Source organism: Dioscorea cayenensis, chromosome 18 (genome assembly GCF_009730915.1).
Source record: "Dioscorea cayenensis subsp. rotundata cultivar TDr96_F1 chromosome 18, TDr96_F1_v2_PseudoChromosome.rev07_lg8_w22 25.fasta, whole genome shotgun sequence".
In the NCBI taxonomy this organism is placed as follows: domain Eukaryota; kingdom Viridiplantae; phylum Streptophyta; class Magnoliopsida; order Dioscoreales; family Dioscoreaceae; genus Dioscorea; species Dioscorea cayenensis.
The window spans coordinates 4,255,898-4,273,023 of NC_052488.1; the positions used below are offsets into that span (position 1 = coordinate 4,255,898).

The 17,126-nt window shown below is 43.5% G+C and overlaps 1 non-coding gene across 1 annotated transcript; it reads right to left on the minus strand.

The window, feature by feature from the left end:
* Positions 1-1,441: 1,441 nt before the first annotated feature.
* Positions 1,442-1,547, minus strand: LOC120283158. The gene has a single exon (XR_005543158.1). It is a non-coding gene; the product is annotated as a small nucleolar RNA R71 (small nucleolar RNA).
* Between the last annotated feature and the right edge of the window lie 15,579 nt (positions 1,548-17,126).

Here is a 17,126-nt window from a genome sequence, read left to right on the forward strand (position 1 = left end):
TTCTTGTTGGTAACCTTGTGAGTGAGTGACACACCACGAGCGTTAGGATGGAGAGGGTTGAGAGGGTGAGTCGAGAGGTACAGGAGCGTCCCCTTTCCCCTCCGACGTGATTGATTCTACCTCCGTTCCTTGAGTTCTTTGCGGCTATAATAGAGTGAATGGTCTAAGGGATGAACCTCCGCTGGGGCCTAGTTGCGCGTGCAATGGAGTGAAGCGCTGAGGGGATCTTAGTATCTAGGGCTTAATTGTGGCTATGGACCTTCCGCTTGGACCAAAGGGTTAGGTCTATAATTAGGAAGCGATTTATCACTTGGAATCCCTAGAGCTCATTGCAACTTTATTCGAGTGCGAGGTTGAGAGGTTATTTAATCTCTCCTCCGGGACATGAATAGAGTTAGGCATAGTTGACCTTAGATTTGGAACTATGTATGTAAGGATTTCCACGACTCACCATTGCATTGATTAGGAAGCATAATAGAGAGTTCTTGCACTTGAAGCGATTATCCAGGTGAAGCATCATCCGAGTACCCCATCTTTATCGATTGCCATACCTCCCCCTTACTTTTGCTCTCTTACTTGTTGCTTTTAATTGTTGAGAATTGAATCATTATCACACCTATCATTGTTGATACTCCACATAGCTAAGAATCGAATTAAGTGTCTTTATTCCCTACTCCCTGTGGATTCGACCCTGCTCACCCAGGATTATTACTTCGACAAACCCGTGCACTTGTGGGATATACGCAAGGGGACCTTGTCAAGGTTTTGGTGCCGTTGCCGGGGAGCTAGGCGTTTAGAGATACTTTGCACTTTGTTTTCTTAGCTATTTCACCACACATTCTAATTCATATCTTCTTATTCTATCATCGCTCGATTTTTCTTTTTTCTTTATTTTTTTGGTGCAGCTCCGTGTTATGACCCGAGGGAATCCATCAATATTGATTGAAGGAGACCCCGAGCTTAAACTTACACTTAGAAGAAAAAGGGAAAGAACTCGTGCAAGAACAAAGATAATCCAAATTGATTTGGAAGTAGAAGGATTTGAAAAATATGGCGTAAAAAAAATGAGCAACAACGAACACTATCCGATTATGCCGATCTTCAAAGGTTGGGGACACAATCGAGTATTGTGCGTCCCCCAATTACAGCTCAAAACTTCGAGCTAAAGCCGGCATACATCCATATGCTACAGCAGTCCACACAATTCAACGGTTTAGCCGGTGAGGATCCAAACAGTCACATAGAGAGCTTCCTCGAGGTGTGCGACATGCTGAAGATAAATGGTGTGACGGATGATGCCATCAAATTGAGAGCCTTCCCATTTTCCTTAAAGGGGAAAGCAAAGCAGTGGCTACACTCATTACCTAGAGCATCAATCACTACATGGGAGGAGATGGTAGAAGCTTTTCTAGCCCGTTATTTTCCTCCCGAAAAATCAGCAAAGCTTAGGAATGAGATCTCATCCTTTGTGCAGTTGGAATTGGAGTCTCTATTTGAGATATGGAAAGGTTCAAGGAACTCCTGCGAAAGTGTCCGCAACACGGATTCCCGGAGTGGATGATTATTCAAACCTTCTACAATGGTTTAAACCCGAGTACAAGGCAACTCTTGGATGCGGCGGCAGGAGGTACCTTAGGTAGCAAGACCCCCGATGAGGCTCGTCAATTGATTGAGGAAATGGGGTTAAATAGCTACCAGTGGAACGCTAGGGAGAAGAAAAAGGTGGCCAGTCTCCATGAAATTGATGCGGTAACTTCATTGGCGGCCCAAGTAGAGAGTTTGAGTAAGAAGCTAGATATTATAGCTTCGAATAGAGTTGTGGTCGTGACCAATTGCACCGGTTGTGGTGGAGGACATGCTCCCTCCGATTGCCCAATCGTCATTGGTGATGTTTCTTCAATTGAGAACGTTGACTTTATAGGTAATGGAATGAGACCTCAAGGGAATCCATACAGCAACACCTATAATTCAGGTTGGAAGAATCATCCCAACTTTTCATGGAGTAATCAAGGACTACAGAAGACCATGGGGCCATCGGATTTCCAACAACAACAACAAGCCCCTCAAGTGGGAAACAGAATTTCAGGCTTGGAAACCCGAATGACAGATTTGGAAAAGCACTTGGCTAGATTTGTTCAATCGGCAAATACAAGGTTTGAATCAGTCGAGGCTACACTTCACAATCACACCGCCTCCTTGCACAATCTTGAAAATCAAATGGGGCAAATTGCGAAGTCTCTCTCCGAAAGGCCACATGGAAGTTTACCAAGCAACACGGAAACCAACCCTAGAGAACATGTGAAGGCGATCACTTTGAGAAGTGGTCGTGAGGTTGAAGGGAGGCTTCCGAGTGAGAAGCAAAAAGAACACGCACCCGAGGTTGTAGAGGTTGAGGAGGGAGCAAACAAAGATAAAGAGGTGGCAACCCCATCTTTCAAGCCAAGAATCCCTTATCCCTCTAGATTGAAGAATGACCAAGGCGATGAACAGTATACGAAGTTCCTGAGTTTATTCAAGCAACTCCACATCAACATTCCTTTTGTTGAGGCATTGACTCAAATGCCTAAGTATGCAAAGTTCCTGAAAGACCTATTGACCAACAAGAGGAAATTGAAGGAGAGTGCTTCAGTGGTGCTTGATGCTTCATGCTCGGCGGTGTTGCAAAAGAACATGCCAAACAAGAAGAAAGACCCGGGAAGCTTCATCATTTCGTGTAACATCGACAACTTAGGTGAGGAAATGGCATTGGCGGATTCAGGGGCGAGTATCAACGTCATGCCATATACTTTCTTCCAAAAGTTAGGCTTGGGTGAGCCTAGCCCTACTCGGATGACTTTACAATTGGTGGACCGAACGGTGCGACATCCGAGAGGCATCATTGAAGACGTGCTTGTCAAGGTGGACAAGTACATTTTTCCGGTTGACTTTGTAGTGCTAGATGTCGATGAGGATGCGGATGTACCCTTGATACTTGGAAGACCGTTCTTGTGGACTTCGAAAGCATTGATTGACATGGACGGCGGGGAGCTCACATTGAGAGTTGGAGATGACAAGCTCACATACCGCCTTGCTGAAGCCATGCGGCATTCTCTCGATTTTGATGATACTCTATACTTTCTAGATACTATTGATGAAATTGTTGATGAATATATGCAGGAAATGTTCAACCCGGATCCATACGAAGGATTGTTCGACCAAGAGGAGAGCAATGAAGAAGTAATAATGCTTGGTTCGACTGAAGAAGTAATATTTACCCCGGGGATCTTGAAGAAGGTGCTCCGGAAAATGAAGAGGGCTCGAAGACGCCAGCGAAAACGCTCCAAGACTGTTGAGCATTCCTTATGTTGAGCATTACTTTTCTCTGGTTTTTACATTAATATGTGTGTTTTTATGTCACTTTTATGCAGGTATGGTTGTGAGGCTGAGTATGAAGGAAATAGGCCAATGTCGATCATAATGCACCTATTTTGGAGGAGATCTTGCTAAGGTTCAAACGCGAAAACATAGGACAGGTGCGAGATGCTAGAGTGTGTGCCAACCTCCTTGCATTCGAGTGAGCACATCCATTTGGAGGGGCACAAAGGCAGTCACACTCGAGCATTCCGTCTTATGCATATAACAACAAGAGCTCCACTAACATATATATCATTGAAGAAGCAAGTGATTCACGACGTAAACGTGTGCCCGTTTGCGTTACCCCGATGAAAATATGGAATTGGGATGTTATTCAGGCCAAAGACTGTAGTAGAGCACTGTAGCAACATTGCAGTAGCACTGTTCAAAGCCGCCCGAGAAATCAGAGAAACAGAGAATCCACAAGGGCATGTGGAAATTATCCACGCCCGTGTGAAAATTCCGCACGGGCGCGTGTAGCGTCCACACCCGTGGAGTTGCCCGATTCCAGCCCTATTTAAAGCCGATTCAACCCCGATTTTGGTATTCTTTTCTCCATCTTTTCCCCAACTTGAGAAAGGGCTTCGGCTAGGGTTTTGAGGGGCATTGGCCAAGGTTTTGGAAAGGTTCTACGGCTCTGACATCGTCATTCCTGAGGAAGAAGGTTGGTAGGGGAGCTTCCGTCGAGGCGTATCCTATACCGGACGAGGGAATCCTTGCACGACGAGTAGAGGACTCTCCGCAAGACCATCAACACGTCCATCGAGGGGGTTTCTTTATGGATTTATTGCTTTTACATTCGATTTCTTTGATTGTACTTAGCTCCATGGAGAGCTAAACCCCTAGTGCGTACTTGGGTGATTGTGAACCCTAGGATGTATTCGTTTCATTGAACTTCTTTATTATGCTTTCAATAAATTGATGTTTATTGTGAGTTCCAACCTTGAATGCTTGATTGTATGAACATTTCCCCTAGCGTGATACTAGGGTTGAGAGTTCTTGTTGGTAACCTTGTGAGTGAGTGACACACCACGAGCGTTAGACAAAGCTAGGATGGAGAGGGTTGAGAGGGTGAGTCGAGAGGTACAGGAGCGTCCCCTTTCCCCTCCGACGTGATAGATTCTACCTCCGTTCCTTGAGTTCTTTGCGGCTATAATAGAGTGAATAGTCTAAGGGATGAACCTCCGTTGGGGCCTAGTTGCGGGTGCAATGGAGTGAAGCGTTGAGGGGATCTTAGTATCTAGGGCTTAATTATGGCTAGGGACCTTCCACCTGGACCAAAGGGTTAGGTCTATAATTAGGAAGCGATTTATCACTTGGAATCCCTAGAGCTCATTGCAACATTATTCGAGTGCGAGGTTGAGAGGTTATTTAATCTCTCCTCCGGGACATGAATAGAGTTAGGCATAGTTGACCTTAGATTTGGGACTATGTATGTAAGGATTTCCACGACTCACCATTGCATTGATTAGGAAGCATAATAGAGAGTTTTTGCACTTGAAGTGATTATCCTAGGTGAAGCATCATCCGAGTACCCCATCTTTATCGATTGCCATACCTCCCCCTTACTTTTGCTCTCTTACTTGTTGCTTTTAATTGTTGAGAATTGAATCATTATCACACCTATCATTGTTGATACTCCACATAGCTAAGAATCGAATTAAGTGTCTTTACTCCCTACTCCCTGTGGATTCGACCCCGCTCACCCGGGAATATTACTTCGACAAACCCGTGCACTTGCGGGATATACGCAAGGGGACCTTGTCAATCTTCCAAGAGAAATGCGGTGTCGAAGCTATTGAACCACTCCAAAAGTGTTGAAAAGCCCCTCTAAACCCTAGCCGTAAGCCTCTCCAAAGATGAAAAGAAGGATGCTAAAATCGGGATAAGTTACGTCTTTATAAAGGGCTTGAATCGGGAATCCACATAGGCATGTGGAATTTCCACACGCCTGTGTGAATCTGCAGAAAATCTGTTTTCAGCGGTATGTGAACACTAACTGCTACAGTGATTTGCTATAGTCCCTGCTACAATACTCCTCTAAAATACTCCCGAATCCATACTTTTCATCGAGGCAACAAAAATGGGTACATGTCTATGCTGTAGATCGCATTATATCTTCAAGTAAAAGCACATTTGAAAAAAATCTTGCACAAATCGGAACACATGAGTGTGACTGCTTTTGTGCCCTTTCAATTTACATATTCCACCAATCATAATGGAGGTTGGCACACGCTCATATATCCTCGAGCACAATTTACATCTTCTCATGTGTCCACTTCAAGATTCCATCAACATAATGCATTCACGATCTACTTTGGCTCCTTTCTTCTCTATTTAGCTTCACAACCCTATACGCACAAAAGAACACAAAAACACAAGTATTAGTGGTAGACCTTGATAAAAGTAATACTCATCGTAAGAAAAGGATACTTCGTATTCTTAGTACAGAAGCACTTATCAGTGCCCCTGTGGGTCGGGCACACGGGCATGGAGAATTCCCACATGTCTGTGTGGATGCGTTCAGAGGTAAAATGTGTCATCCTTAGAGCACACAGGGGCGTGTGAGTGCCCCTGTGAAGCTCCCCTATGGAGTCATATAAGCATGGGTAATTTCCACATGCCCGTGTGGATGTATAGAACGCCAAGAGACGCGACGTTTCTTTAAAATCTATTTGCGTTTCTTCATATTTTCACTCCTAAACACTCTAAGAACACACCATTGCACTCTCCTGACCTCTTGATGAGCGATCTGCAAGTGCACGGAGTCGTCAAGTAATACCTCTCGTGCGAGCACGAGAGGGTCGTATTCCCTGGGCCCAAGGAGCTACTATTACTTCCCTTTCGTCTATTTCCTAACCTAACACTCTGAAAGATGAATAGTAATTATAAAAAGAGAAAGAATTAACTACAATGAAATCCGGGGTACTATTACACACATTACGAACTCAAGGGAGAATCGAACAGTGAAGGGAGTGATTTGGACAACGAATCCCCCTAGGGTTGTCATTAGGTCCTGAATTTAGGATGAAATGCGAGATGGTAGTTGGGCCAAGAGAATCCTAAATTAGCTCAACCCGATGGTCACGGCAATTGAACCCTAATCCCATACAAGTATTGGGTCGAATCGCTCCGCCCAAATCCTCGTATGATTGCATTACACTCGTGGAAATCTCTAATCGTGGTCGATACTCAAACTAGGTCCAACCCTAATTGCTGGAGGGGTACAAAATACCCGATGGTCACGGTGTATTTGTACATGGATCCCTTCCAAGCCAAGTGTGTCTAGTACAAGGGCGATGGTCACGCAACCAAGTACAACCTAGAAGTTGAAATACAGAGTTCTCATGCAAATCAACACATCAAAGTACACAAGACTTGAACCACAAACTACAAGATTCCATAAAAGAAATACAACATCCAACAATACATCAATAAAGATGATCATCCAAATTACAAACAATCAACCCTAGAGTTCATCATATCCAAATCACAAATAAGTTAGTGCCTCATGAAAGAGGACCACTCATACAAATCCAAGGAACAAATTAAGAAGAAAAGAAGTAAGAACTACTCCCTCTAACTTTAGATCCCCTTAGATGGTGAAGATCATGAAGATTTGAAGAGATCTCCCCTCAAATGATGCCTTGGATGCCTAGGATCTTCAATCTTCTCCTTCAAAGCTTGCCTCCCTCTTGGTGATGTCTTGCGTAGTAGATCGCCGGCGGGAAGAGTGGTGCGGCGGCCTAAGAGGCCCAAGAGAAAACTGCACACCAAAAGCTCTCCAAAAACCTCCCCTTTTGCCCTAGAAAAATCGGTTTTATTTATATCCCGTCAGTCCATGCGGGCATCCATGCGGGCGCATGGAGCCCGTGAAGCTCACAGCCAAATGCCCAGAAAATATGCCGGTGCTACAGCACTTAGCTACAGTGTTTTTACTACAGTATTTGTGCTACAGTACCGAGTGTTGTGAAATTCCAGCAAACCTCATGGGCACCCATGCGGGCGCATGGAGCCCGTGAAGCTCACAGCCAAATGCCCGCAGCATGAATAGTGAGCAGCTACAGTACGCTACAGTGTTGGGACCCCAAAAATGCCGTTTTCGGTGTCGAATTCATCCAATTTGCATTTTTGAGCTACATTCGGCACATTTATGATCTGCAACACCAAAAGAACAAATTTATACTCAAACGGGCATCAATTCATCAAGATATACACAAAAAATACAAGATCAATACGTATAAAATACGTACATTTAGGCGTTTATCACCTCTCATCGTCATTTTATAGGAATTTCACTCGAGTTTTCCTGCCATTTCTAAGTTTTTCATCTTCATCTTGTCGGTAAACCCTCATTTCCCTCTTTTCTTCTCTAATCTTGATTTATTTCAATTATACTGGTGAATGTTGCTTTGTTTATATGTTTAAATGGTTGGTGAATGCTTAGACTAATTTTAGAAATGAATTTATTGTGTTTTTCATGGTTTTTTGCATAATGTTCGTGCGGCTTTCTCACCCTGTGGATCCACGGGCGTGTGGATTTCCACACGACCTTGTGGATTTCTGCAGTATTGTTGCTTTAAGTGAGTTTAATTGATTTGTTTATCAATTCTTGTAGATATAGCACCCAGATTAAAGAAGCAAGCCAGGAAGTATCCCAGGGAGGATTCCCTCGGGCCTGAGCTCTTAGAGTTCACGATTCCCTAGCATCAGGCTCATTTCCAGCGATTAGCAAAACTCAAGTTTGGGCAATCGATATTCGTAGACTTGAGTGCAGTGAGAGAGGTTCAACGAGGGGACGAGATCGCTGATGAGATTGAGGAGTTGTTAGCCGTAGGCTTTTGGCATCTGTTGCTATCTATTCGTGAGCCGGCGATTCGTATGCTCACATTAGAGGTCCTCGCATCATTTGAGTTCAATCACTCTTACAGCTGCTGCGTGAGCATCGATGCTATCCAGTTTAGAGCATTTGAATGACACTTCAGTGTGAGCGTCTCCCAGTTTTCGATCTAACTTTGACTGTATGATGAGGCATTCATGAACACAGAGGTGTACGCTCAGTTACCGACGGACTATCCTGACATTTTGACCCTGCAGAGAGTGCACAGAGCCTTATGCAGATAGGGGCAGTATAAGCCGGGCGTGTCCAAGGCCACATGTCTTTCCCGACCTGCATATCACTACCTTCACGCCATTTTGAGCAGGTCAATGAATGGCCGTGGTGACAGTACTGGAGTCCTGAGCCGGCAGGAGCTATTGTATCTGTATTCAATTATGCAGCGGCAAGCGATTCATTTAGGGCATATCATGGCCGGGTACCTGCATTACCAGGGCCAGTATACCATAGTCGGCATTCTGTTCTCAGGTCCCTACATCACCAGACTCATCATGGGATGGGCTTATTAGACGCTATTAGGGGGGGCTAAGAAGGTTATTATACAATCTTCTCTTGGTATAGAGACTATGAGATTGATGGGGACGGTTTGGAGGTACAGACCAGTGGTTTATGTGATCATGCCCTCATCTGAGACAGCTGAGGCCAAGACAAATGCAGCCGAGGGGTCTCAGCCAGTTCTAGGGCCCCAGCCTGAGCAGATGGAGATAGAGGCACCTCCCACAACATAGGAGCCATCGTCCGTGTGTATATTCTCTCCCACTCGAGCCCATGATCGACTTGAGAGGGTCGAGAGTGCTGTGGGAGTATTACAGACAGACTTGGCTGAGGTTCGTACGATATAGGCCACGGACCATACTGAGGTGATATTCCGTCTCGACATTTTACAACAATATTAGAGCGAGATGTGACTTTACCATTCATTATGAAGCCAAGAGCTCCACTGGCCCCTCTAGCATCACGACCGCCATCATCACCAGTTCCAGCAGCACCGACAGATCTACCAGCATCATCTTCATCACCAACAATAGCAATGACGACAGAGCCAGACACCAACGCTTGAGGCGTCTATATTTTTCCTTATTCTTATTTTTCGTATTTCATTTTCTTATTTTATTTTGGACTTGTATCACTCAGAAAGGATTTTTCTTCTGAGTTTATCTTTTATTTTCGTTGTCTCGAGTCGTATTTCATTACTTTATTTTTATAAACTCGAGTTGTTTTTGTTTTTGTTTTTGTTGAGCTTCACTGAACCCCCTTGTGTACACGTGCAGATGGTCTTGTGAGTATGGAAATTGAGGAATAGTCATGGACACGGTTAATGTGATTTTCACATTGCCGTGTGTGCTCCACAACACATTGAAACTCAACTCTAAATGAATGTAGCTCCATCAAATGTACCACTAGGTGTTCAGGGGAGTATTGTTTCAATTGCCCACTTCCACATATATTTTTCATTGTTACATATTATTGTGCTTGCATGCGTACATTGAGGGCAATATACATCTTAAGTGTGGGGGGAAGTTCACTTTACACATGTTTTATACATATGCTTTTATTGTATATGCTCATGTAGCCAATGGCGGTTCACCTTAGTTGCAATGGCTGTATTCTTAAGTTTAGGAGATTTTTTAACATTGAATGTTCTCATGCTCTAGTTTCCACTTGAATTTTTTGGAATTTTTGCCCGATTGACACTTGTTGCACTACTTACTCATTAAACCTTGTAGAAACTCAAGTTCGATGTTTAAGGGACTAGTTAAGTTTTTCTTTGTTCTTAGTTTCTTCGAAAAAAAAAGTTTTGTTTTGTTTGTGCATTGGAGGGGTGGAAAGAGCTACCACCTATGAAGTATGGACCTACTCTCAGAAGTAGGATACTAGTTATGCCCTAGTAAGAGAAAGAGCTATCTCATGGGATGAGTGAAAGCTACTACCTCAGTAGAAAAAGCTACCACCTCAAAACTGTGAAAGCCACTGACACACCCCTTGCGTGTGGCCCGCAAGTGCACGGGTTTGTCGAAGTAATAAATCCCAGGTGAGTGGGTTATCATATCCATAGGGAATAGTGAATAGAAACACAATGATTGCTACTTAACTAAGTGAAGATGAAACAATAATAGTGTGGAGAAAATCAATGTGAACAAGACTAAAGAAAATAAGAAAGAGAGGTATGATAAAATGAGAAGAAAGGCAATCGATAGAAAGTGGGGCACTTGGACATTGCTCCCCTAGAATTATTGATTCAAGTGCAATACCAACTATTATGTCCCTAACTGATGCTTAATGAGTCGTGGAAATCCTAAAATACACGGTCCAAAACCTAAGGTCAACCGTGACTAACTCTATATTATGCCCCGGTGGAGAAATCGCTCAGTCTCAACACCTCACAATATGCATAGTTCCAAGAAGCTCTAGGGTTTCCAAGTGATAAACCCTATTCCTATATATAGACCTAACACTTTGGTCCATTCGAAAAATCCATAGTCACAATTAAACTGCAGATACTAAGGATTATTTCAGCACTTCACTCTGTTACTCGTGCAACTAAGCCCCAGCGGAGTTTCTCTCTTAGCACTTCACTCTATTGTGACCACAAAGAACTCTAGAAACATGGAGATACGATAGATCACATTGGAGGGGAAAAGGGATGCTCCACTACCTCTCGACTCACCCTCTCGAGCCTCACCAATCTTGCTTTCTCTAACCCTCATGGTGTGTCACTCACTCACAAAGATTACCAATGTAGACTCTCAACCATAGTGTCACTCTAAGGGAGAAATAATTAAATAAGCATTCAAGATTGGAACTTAATTAAAGACATCAATTAAGGAAATGATAATAAAAGGTCAATGAAACAATAGCATCCTAGGGTTTACAAGTCCAAGCACCCACTAGGGGGTTTAGCTCTCCATGGAGCAAGATACAATCAATAATGAAATTGAAAGTAAAAACATGTAATCCATAAGGAAAACCCCCTCGGTATTCATGTCGATGGTCTTGTGGAGTAGCGTCGTCCTCTTCAAAGGTCCCCTTGTCAAGCTTAGGGCACACCTCGCCGGATCGGTGCCGACAAAAGCTCCCTCAATAAATATCTTCCAAGAGAAATGCGGTGTCAAAGCTGTAGAACCACTCCAAAAGTCTTGCCAAAGCTTCTCTAAACCTTAGCCGCAAGCCTCTCAAAAGATGGAGAAAAGATGGAGAGAAAGATGAAAGATGGATCCCCAAATCAGTACAAGTCACGGTTTTATAAAGGGCTGAAATCGGGCATCCACACGGGTGTGTGTAATTTCCACACGCCAGTGTGGATTTTTGGAAATATGATTTTCTGCAGGATGTGAACAATAACTGTTACAGTAAATTACTACAGTGATTTACTATATTACCTACTACCGTACTCTACCAAAATACTCCTGAATCCACACTTTTGATCGAGGCAACATAAACGGGCACACGTCTATGCCGTAGATCACATTGCTTCTTCAATAAAATGCTATATTGGTGAAGATCTTGCTAAGATTGCACAAGTCAGAATATGTAAATGTGACTGCCTTTGTGTCCCTCCAAACCATGTAATTGCTTGAGTGCATGGAGGTTGGCATACATTCACATATCTTCGATCACAACTTGTGTCTTCACATTTGTTCACTCCAAGACTTCATCAACAAAGTACAATCGCAATCTATTTTGGATTCTTTCTTTCATTATTTGGCTGCACAACCCTTCATGCACGGAAGTTCACAAGTACACATTTATTAGGGCTAAAATCTGATAAAAGTAATGCTCATTGTAAGAAAAAAATCACTTCAACGCTTCACTCCGTTGCACCCGCAACTAAGCCATAGCGGAAGGGCATCCTTTAGCCCATTCACTCTACTATATCCGCAAAGAACTTGAGAAAATGGAGGTAGAATAAATTATACTAGAGGGGAAAGGGGACGCTTCGCTACCTCTCGACTCACCCTCTTAACCCTCTCCAATCTAGCTATGTCTAACTCTCGTGGTGTGTCACTCACTCACAAGGGTTACTAACAAGAATTCTCAACCCTAGTGTCACTCTAAGGGAGTATTCATACAATCAAGTATTCAAGATTGGAACTCAAATAGAACATTAATTAATTGAAAGCATAATAAAAAGGTTCAATAAAACGAATACATCCTAGAGTTCACAAATACCCAAGTACCCACTAGGGTGTTTAGCTCTCAATGGAGTTAATTACAATTAATGAAATCAAATGTAAAAGCAAAGAATCCATAGAAAACCCTCTCAATAGTCGTGGCGATGGTCTTGTGGAGAGTCCTCTACTCGTCCAAGGGTTCCTTTATCTAGCCTAGGATACACCTCGCCGGATCGGTGCCGGCGAAAGCCTCCCACTAACCTTCTTCTAAATAGAGCACGATGTCAGAGCCGTAGAAACTCTCTAAATCCCTAGCCAATATCTCTCAAAACCCTAACCGAAGCCCTCTCTCAAGTTAGGGAAAAGATGGAGAAAGGAATGCTGAAATCGGGACTAAAATCGGCTTTTAAAGGGCTAGAATCGGGAATCCACATGCCCCTGTGGGTGCCCGTGTGGATTTGTCACATGGGCGTGTGGAATTAACACACGCCCATGTGGATTCTCTATTTTCATCCTTTTTCGCCGCCTGCGAACAGCACCTACTACAGTATTTTGCTATAGTGTTTGCTACAGTGTCCTACTACATTACTGGCCTGAAACACTCCCGGATCCATGCTTTCATCGAGGTAACATAAACGGGCACACGATTATATCGTAGATCACTATGATTCTTCAATAATAGACATGTTGGTGGAGATCTTGCTATACATGCACAAGCCGAAATACTTGAATGTGACTGTCCTTGTGCCCCTCCAAATCGTTGTGTTAACTTGAATACGAGGAGGTTGGCACTCATTCCAGCATTTCGAACCCGACTTATGTCTTCTCATTTGAACCTTCTTAAGATTTCCTTCAATTGGTGCATTTACGATCCACATTGGCTTCTTTCTCTAATATTAGGCCTCACAACCCTATCTGCATAAAAGTAACATAAATACACACATATTAGCGTTAAAACCCGATAAAAGTAATGCTCATCATAAGGAAAGAACACTTCGCATTCTTATTGGACAAGCACTTATCAAATTTCCCCCACACTTAAGCTTTTGTTTGTCCTCAAGAAAAAATTAAAACATTATGTGCATAGATGACAGACATATTAGAAGTGCTTGGCCTTAGGTTCACCAAAGCATACAAAGAGAGCATTCTACAAGTAAGGGAAATTTCAACACTAAATACGAAAAATCAATGCTCTAGCTAAAAACTTGAATCAAAAAGGAGAACAAACCCGAAATCGCAAGTGTGTGAACTCATTCAAAATAACCCAAAGTATACTCCTCAAAGTTCTAAGTACAAGGGACTTATTTATCTACAAAACGTAACAAAATTTCAAAGATGGTAGTAGCTTCACACATCCTCTAAGGTAGCCCTTTCCAAAGCGGCCGCTAAGGTGGCTTTCACACTTTCGAGTTGGTAGCACTTTCTTCCGGAGTGGTAGCTTTTACTCATCCTATGAGATAGCTCTGTCTTTCATTAGGACATAACTAATATCCGACTTATGATAGTAGCTTCATACTTCATAGGTGGTAGCTCTTTCCACCTAACAAGCACAAATAAACAATAAAACTATTTTGTTCTTTCTTTTCATTTCACCATTTTTTTTAACAAAAGAAACAACAATACCTAGTCCCTTTAACATCGAACATGAATTTCCAAAAGAGTTTAAAGAGTGAATAGCGCAACAAGTGTCAATCGGGTAAAAATTACTACAAATTCAAGCAAAAACTAGACTATGAAGACATTCAATGTTAAAAATTCTCCTAAAGTCAAGAATACAATCATTGCAACTAAGGTGAACCGCCATTGGCTATGTGAACATGTATATCAATCAAAATTAATATAAAAGAGATGTGTGCACTATGAAACTCCCCCCGCACTTAAGATGTACATTGTCCCCAATGTACACATGCAAGCTCACACATAATGTATATCAATCAAGAACAAATGTGGGAGAAGCAATCAAAACACTACTCCCCTGACTCCAAGTGTTGCATTTGATGGAGCTAAATCCTTGGGAGTAATGTTCGAACGGGTTGTGAAGATCACAAGGCCATGTGCCAAAACGCCTTGGACGTGTCCAGGACAAGTTCTTAATTCCCATGTTAACAAGACTATCTGCACGTATACACGAGGGGCTTCAGTGAAGCTCAATAAAACAAAAACAACAACTCGAGTATATAAAAGATAAAGCAATGAATACAACTCGAGGCAACAAAATGAAAATAAACTCAGAAGGGAAGTCCATTTTGAGTATACAAGTCCAAAATGAAATGCAAAAAGTAATTAAAACGATGAAAACAAATTCAAGTATCAGTGTCCTCCGTTGTCGGCTCTACTGGTGCTGTGGGTGCTTAATCAAATGGCGACAGTGGAAATAGTGGTGGTGATGCCGGAGGGTTCCTCAGTCTCCTGATAAATTGTGAGGACCCTAATAGCTGTAGTACGATGTCAAGACACGCCATCATCCCCGCGTACTGTGTAACCTGTAAAGTCTGGACCTCTATGAGCTCAAATTGAAGCTCACCCACAGCACTCTCGAGCCTCTCGAAATGATCATGAGCTTGAGAGGGAGGAAAAATAGGTACCGAACGACAGAGTGTCTCCTGCGCTGCAAGGGGTGCTCCGGTCCCTATCGGTGCAAACTGAGGCTGGGGAACCTGTCTTGAACCCTCCACTACATCCCTTCTGCCCTCAGCGATCTCCAGAGCAGCCGTAGCTAGAATGTGTGTTCCAGGCCCACATCTACGCAATAACCCCATCATCCTAATCGTATCAATCCTAAGAGGAGAAGGCACGACAGTCCTCTCAGCACCGCGGATGGCGACTAGAAAATCCATCCCCAAGATGAGTCTAGTGACATAGGGACCAATGAATAATACTCCTACTCTTGCAAACTGGCCCTGGTGCCTCAAAATGTCCGCCACTATGTGCCCAAGGTGAATCGGCACATTGCAGACCATGGAGTATAAATAGAGTAGGTCCTGCCTGCTCAAAACAGCTGTGTTGTAACCTCGACTGGACATAGACCTGCTGAGGACTGAGTGTAAGTATCTCTAGCTCAGCCGGGATAGACTGGTAGCATTGGACACTCCTGGTTCGTACTGCCCATGTCCACACAAAACTCGGTACACTTGCTGCGGAGTCACTGTGCTCGGGAAATCCGTTGGCAAGCGTCTATACTCCTCTATACTAGTGTAGGTTTCATCATACAAACCCATACGAACAGAGAATTCAGTGATACTCATGCAAAATGAATGTCTGAATACACGGAACTGTATAGCATTCACGGTGTCAAATCTCCCATATGGCTGATCAAACTCGAAAGACGCCAACATCTCTAGCGTTAACGCATGGAAAGTTGGCTCTTGGATAGTCAATAATCTTCTCCAGCTTCCCACTGCTTGAATCTCATCAATCTCATCGGCTAGCTCGCCACCCCGCCGAATCTCTCTCAGCACACTCAAATCCACAAAGCAAGACTAACCAAAACTAAGTGCTGATAATCTCTCAAATTGAGCCTGATGCTCGGGATTCGAGAACTCCATGTGTACTGGCTCAGGTAGGATCTCTCTTGGATGCTTAACTTCATACTTCTTCGAGCGAGGTACTATATCTGCAAGAATTGATGAGAAAATGATTAACGAAGAGCTAGAAACAATACTGCAGAATTTCACACGGGCCTGTGGAAATTACCCACGCCCATGTGGATCTGCGGGGCTTGAAATCCGCACGGTTGCACGTCAATGCTCCAAGGTTACAACTTAAAACCATGGTTAAACTCTTTCTAAGCATGCATAAACTATTATAAAGTGGAAATTGCATGCAACTCAAGACTTTTGATCTATTCAAAACAAGAATTGGCGAAGAAGAGAGGGTAAAAAGGTTTACCCATGAAATAGGTATGAAAACTTCGAATTCGGCGTGGAAATTGACTGGAAAACCCTCTAAATTAACGATATGTGGGCTTGGAGATTGATCAATAGTCGATCTTCAAGTGATTAGAAGTGAAGTAGAACAGAATTCAAGAAGATTTTAAAGGAAAACTCGCATCTGTTGGAATTCTGTGCATCGACATGGGCGTGCGGAAATTACTCACACACGTGCGCCTTCACAAGAGAGCTTCACAGGGCCAGACGCACACCCTTTTGTGCTCTCGGGAAAACACTCAAATTCTCTGAACGTATCCACACGGGCGTGCAGAAAATACCCACGCTCGTGCGCCCGACCTACATTGGCAGCTGCACGACCCTGTGCCTTCTCTGTCCAAGCGAGAAAAATCTCTAAGTGTTCCGCACGCCCGTGCGGAAATTCCACATGGGCGTGGATATTCACAGGCCCAACTCACAGGAGCAAGCGCACGCCCCTGTACCTTCTCGGGATGGAGAGAGCTCATCTACAGAGTATCACACGGGCGTGCGGAAATTACCCACGCCCTTGCGTTTTTCACAAGTTCACCCACAGGGGCGAGTCCACGCCCCTGTGTGCTCTCTGGATAAGTTGCCAAGTCACTACTGGAAAACGCACGCCTTTGCGGAAATTATCAATGGGCATATGAAAGTCACGAGGTCACTCACAGTGGCACGTCCACGCCCCTGTGTCTTCTCTGGATGAGCTCGCAGTACAAATCCACAAGCGTGTAGAAATTCCACACGCCCGTGCTTTTTCTCTGGATGCCTTAAAAACTCTGCAGGCTCTGTAGAAAATTTTTGAACATGTTTACACAC